Source organism: Sinocyclocheilus anshuiensis, unplaced genomic scaffold (assembly GCF_001515605.1).
Source record: "Sinocyclocheilus anshuiensis isolate Anshui unplaced genomic scaffold, SAMN03320099.WGS_v1.1 scaffold932, whole genome shotgun sequence".
In the NCBI taxonomy this organism is placed as follows: Eukaryota; Metazoa; Chordata; class Actinopteri; order Cypriniformes; family Cyprinidae; genus Sinocyclocheilus; species Sinocyclocheilus anshuiensis.
The window spans coordinates 183046-189302 of NW_015552597.1; positions in this window are offsets into that span (position 1 = coordinate 183046).

The following is a 6257-nucleotide window of genomic DNA, read 5'->3' on the forward strand; positions in this document are numbered from 1 at the left end:
CACAGATAATAAGGTGTAATTACTTCAAAAAATAATAACGAGAGCCCTCCATGTGACAATGGTTGGCCTGTTTATTGAGGGTGGAAAATAACTTCTGAAGACACAGATGAGGGTTCCCCCATTGAGGGACCCTAAAAGGACATGTATCAGTGTAAGTGAGTGTGTTAACCTCATTTCAGGCCCCTTTTATCTCTATATGTATTTCTCTGTCTGTCTTTCTTTTTCCACTGTATGCATAGTGGCACTAAAAGAAAAGAGCTGTTACTTTTAATTTTCTCTGCTGTTCATTTTGCTTGTATGGCTCATTGTGACATTTGGGAACGTTACCATTGCGTAGGTCAGCGTTTTGCTGTGTCACTCTAAAAACAAAGTGGTTGTTTTGTATGTCATTTTGCACTAGTGAGACATTTTAAGGACTTTTACATAGGAAATTATTTCCATTGATGTCGGAAAAGTCCTTGATGTTATAAAAATGTTACATTTAAAATAAAAATATATTTAAAATGTATTTAACATCAATTAAAATATATTAAATATATACTAAAATAGAAAGCATTTATTTTTAATTGTAATAACATTTCACATGATTGTTTTACTGTATTTTGATCAAATAAAGTCTAGCTTTAGTGCACATAGGAGACTTCTTTCAAAAATATATTTAAAAAAACGTACAGATCCCAAACTCTTGAACAGTAAATTACAGTGTATACTGATTCATACATTTTAAAAATGGTTAGAACTGAAATGTTGTACATAAATGAAAATGTGAGCATATATGAAAATAAAAAAACAGCATAACAAATGTTTCTGAGACCAAATTCTAACAACTATATGCTGAAATGCATTCTGGTCTGCTAATATACAAAACTATCAAGGCAGGTTGTTTTATCAAAAGTAATAGTTGTAGGTGTTCTAAATTTTATACAGCTACAAACCAATTTGATTTCTAAATTAAATTATTGTAAAAATTAGTAGAAAAACATTGTAACAGACAGCATGTTTTGACAATTTAACACAACAAGTGACATGACGTGATGTGTAGCCAAGTATGGTGTCCCATACTCAGAAGAATACATGCTCTGCATTTAACCCATCCACGTGCACAGACACAGCAGTGAGTAGTGAACACACACACACACACACACACACACACAGCAGTGGGCAGCTGTTTTTTTTTTTGCTGCAGCATCCGGGGAGCAGTTGGGGGTTCAGTGCCTTGCTCAAGGGTCTCACCTCAGTCATGGTATTAAAAGTGGAAGAGAGCGCTGGTCATTCACTCCCCCCATCTACAATCCCTGCCGGACCAGAGACTCGAACCCACAACCTTTGGGTTACAACTCTCTAACCGTTAGGCTACGACTGCCCCCACAAAGTGTAAAATGCACCATGAAAAGCCTTTACAAAGTTCTCTGTTTTATATGAATGTTATTGTTTATGCTAATAATAACAAAAATACAGTCCAGACTCGTATAGCAAATCGAGACTTGTATATCCAGAAAATCTAGTGCTTTAATAATGGTTAAATAATTCTACTGTCATATTATTACAAAGCTAGAAATTGGTTAGTTTAAAATGTGAAAAGGTTTTATTTATTTGTTTATATATGCAGTTCTCCACTGAGCCCCTAAATCATCTTCAAGCTCAGCGATACCCAGCAATTACAGGTAGTTTTTATTCCATCAGTTCTGCAATCATATTTTAAGCATGTCCAACATATCAAGGCAACCCACTGCACTTAATAACCCTGGACAGTCAGGAGGAAAGCACATCAAGACTTGTTGGGGCAATTAAGCACTCTTGATGTTATCCTCGCTAGTGAATTATCAGAGCTCTGATAATTGTTATTAATTATCTCATTCACTCAAACTCTCTCATTTTCACAGTAACTAGATAGACTCCAAATGACCTTTCAGGTGTGGGGTACACCTCATCTTTCTCTAAAACCATTAATGTTTGTCAAACTGCTTTCAAAAGCGAAAGTACTTAAATGCTGTGCCTTAGTGGATAACAAAATAAGAATTTCAAATCCATCTCTATGTGAATGAGAGTATACACAGAAGTTTAACACATATGTTACCAGTCAAAATTTTGGACACACCTACTAATTATTACTATTAATCAAATTTTATCATAATAATAATAAAGTTACCAAAAACACACACTGAAGTATGGGAATTATAAAACAAATAAAAATATGAATATTATGTAAGTTTAGTATAAGATATAAATATAAGCTAGTAGATTTGTTAACCATCTTGACTTTTGAATGGTATTATAGTTTATTTCAATATATGCATTGTAAAAATTCTCTTCCCCCAAATATCCTTGGCACCTGCTCTATTCTCTATTCAGATATATATATATATATATATATGTGTGTGTGTGACCCTGGACCACAAAACCAGTCTTAAGTCGCTGGGGTATATTTGTAGCAATAGCCAAAAATACATTGTATGGGTCAAAATGATAGATTTTTCTTTTATGCCAAAAATCATTAGGATATTAAATAAAGATCATGTTGGGGGTCTGAATACTTTCCGTACCCACTGTATATCATGAGTGCCAAGTGTGTCCAACACTTTTACTAATGTTAAAGCTAAAATTATACAGATATTTCAGTTCATCTCCACTAAAATGAATATAATGTGTTTGATATTTTTTTCCAAGTTTTAAATTGCCTCCATAGCTGAGTTTGACAACTAAATAAGGATAATCTGGAAGCTGCGCAGAGGCCAATAGATTAAAAGTAAATGAAATGTGGAGTGCAACTGTAAAATACGGAAAAATGCAGCTTTGAGGGTTTGAGAGCCTGGGAGGCCTGGCGGAGGCACAGACTTATAGTACGAGCTCAACACGGAAACAATTTATCATGTGTGAGCAGCTGTCTGCTCACAAGACAACAACAATGTTCTAAATCTCACCCTCAGGCAGGACACAAATCCAGCAAACCGCTCAGGCATGTGGACCCTTTCTAACTCTCTTTTTCTCTCTCTGTCTTACACACACAGACACACAGGTGGTTTGCATGCTATCAAGCAAATTTGATTCTCTACTATACATCTTCATAGGAATTTGCACTGAACCCCCCACCCCCCATTTTTCAGGATTCAATAATTCAGTCCTTTCACTGGTAATTTTTTCATACACGGCAAATTAATGACCCATTCATGTTGCTTTTTCTCCTTCTAAATACAGGATGTGAAAACCAAAATCTTACATTTGTCAACCTCATTTCAAAAGCAAACTCAAGCTGTTTTATTCAGTGTTGGGAAATTTAGTCATCATTTAGTCATCTTTAATTTAACCGTTTGTCCTCTGAGTGGCAAACTTCCTTAAAATGAGCCAAAGCAGGCAACGCCTACTGAAATGGAAAATGTGTAGTTTATTTCATACCGCTGTGTTTGAGATTGGGAAATGAAAGAAACACATAAGCAAAGAAAGAACTGGTGTGTGTTTCATGATGGAGTGTCTGGTGGCCATCATGCAGCTCGTCGAAATTAGAAGTGACACATGTTACTAAAGGGCTCCCTGCTAAGGAACGCTGTTTTGCCGTGGAGGGAGAGAGTGAGCTTTGATTCATTGCTTATTGTGCCGGCTTACATGCTCTGATTAAGGGAAGGAGAGTGTGTGGAATCTCACTAATTTTTCTGGTTGGCTCAGAATACAAGAGTCCACATATGGCAGTGCGTCATTAAAACCTTGTATATACAGGGATATTGTACTCATAGATTATCCTGGGAAATGCTATAATGATATTACATCAGAACACATTTCCATTATGATGTCTATGGGTTTTTATTTGACATTAGATTCTCTAAAAAATAATAGATTTTCTCTCTCTTTTTGGAAAGGCTCATCTCTTCAATCCACGTATGAGAACACTTTTTGTCCTCTCATCTTACAGGTTCCTGTCAGTTCTGACGGAACAGTGAACAGGATTGTTCGTTTTTGCTTGAAATGGATTGAGTGACATGTAACATGATGCATCCTTGGTGATTTTTGTTTTGTATTTTGCATGGGCCACTCTGTAGCCACGAGAACCGCTCTATGCAGTGTCTTTGTTCCTCATCCGAAATGCAGATGTCAAAATAAAAAGAAAAGAGCCATCTATTAATGCACATCCATTCATCCCTGACGTGCTTTTCATGCTGTCCATGTTTTGACTAGGGATGCGCAATATATATACCATATCAGTACTAATATTCATTAATACCTATACTTTTATACATAATATTGTGATGTCTAAATTCACTTGTAGCATTTAAAATGATTTCTTTAATTTATTTATTAAATGTTTTTGAAACAAGTCTCTTATATTCACCAAGGCTGCATTTATTTGATCACAAATCTCTCTCTCTCTCTCTCTCTCTTGCTCTATATATATATATATACAGTATATAAATTGTCCGGTATTTTAACCATGCCTCAGATTATTTTTTTCGAATGCAATTCAACAACTTTCCTGAATTCCAGCACGGCCTGTGTATCTAGATTTGTGGCCAGGTGGTATGTCCTCAGGAGAAGGAAAAGGAAAAGGAAAAGGAAAAGACTTAAAGATTTTCTGGTGTTTTTGTTTTGTTCAAAGACGAACGAGGCTGATAATTTCCCTCCCACAATGCTGTTGAACAGCCCCTATGATCAGCAGCTATGAGAAAGAGCAGGAATCTGAGGTCCAAGTGTGCAGCCCAGAGCCTTTGACTCGCTCTGCAGTGTTTGTGGGCAGCATCTGGATTCACTTAGGTGGAGAGGTACCCTCATCCTCTCAGGTTGCGGGTCTAAGTGTGGGCTCTTGTTTTTCGAAATGGCCAAACTGCCCCGGCGCATCCGCCCGTCCCTCCAGAGGGGCAATTTCAGCCCATCCCATATGCCCCAAAGCATGTTTAGTGTAGTCACTCATTTGAACTGAAAGATATTAAACAGATTCATTCAGGAGCCGGGCTTCATGGGGCTTTTGCAAAGTGGAGTGAGTAGGTTCAGGTGACTGTAGTGTACAGATGTGTTGTGTACACGTGTAAATGCTGGGGAAGTAGGCAAATAAATAGTGAACAGCTTGTAATGTTGATCTCCACATCATCACCTTACTCCATAAAAATAAACAGATCAGTTAGGCTTTTCCAAGGTCAGGCTTAAAGTCTAGTTGGGAACAAAAGTTACTTACTGCTCATTTGTCTATATTCTATCACTGGACTACTGTCAGAGCTTTTTATAATTTTGCACATTGAATTGAACCAGACATACTAAGTTAGTTGGTGGGATGTTGTTCAAACAGATTTATGTTTGTGTCTGTCAAGGCCCATAATGTGCATTCTGTTTTTGTCAGGGGAATTATATATATTGTATCTGATTCCCTACTAATTAAGTTTGACATATTTCCAAGACAAAGATAAAACAGATATTAGAGATAGAGAGTGAAAAACAGTACAAAAGAATGCAGTAAACATATAACTTCTGAATACTGACAAAGATTTTGAAAAGGGAAAAAGCAATGGCATACAGTGAATTTGAATGTGAATGCTTATATTTAAAATGTCTTAGTGAAGTTAGTGGTGCTTAAAAACAGTAGCTGTTAACATTAAATGTGTTGTTTGTGTGCTGCTACTTACTATTTACAAAATGCTTACATACACATAACTACCTGGATTTGTAGTACATTTGCAGCAAAGGGACTGTCGTAAAATGTAATTTTACAACACTGTTGTAAAATGTAAAACTGACAGAAGATTTGATTATTGAATTTTATATACCTGACCAGATAGAGAACTTAAAGGAGGCAAGCTCAAGGAGAAGTTAAATCATGTCAGTCATCTTCATCAGCACTTGAAAGACTATAATTAAACTGTCAACATCTCAAATAGACAACTTTGTAAACCACATCTCAATGCCTCTGTTACTTAAAACAGAAGGTATTTAACCTTAGAGACCTCTGGAGTCCCAAGTCGCTGACCATTATTAGAGACGCTCCAGTGGTAAAGAGCAACAAAGTGGTTCAATCATTTGTTTATAAGTAGTTCTATTTTTAAACCTCAGTTTAGACAACTGAAAATAGGGGAATTTTGCCCCAAGATGTCCGTCTACCCTTTCAGTCTTTTTCTTCAAAGATGTGTTTGCCCCAAGAGAGGCAGAAGGCGACCCTGGCCAAGATGTGTCAAAGGTCTTCAGGTTTGGCAAAATAATCCAACCACTGGGGAGTCGAAGCACAGAGAAGTTTTCTTCTTTGAATATGTACTATTAGTATATATAGCATATACTATACTATT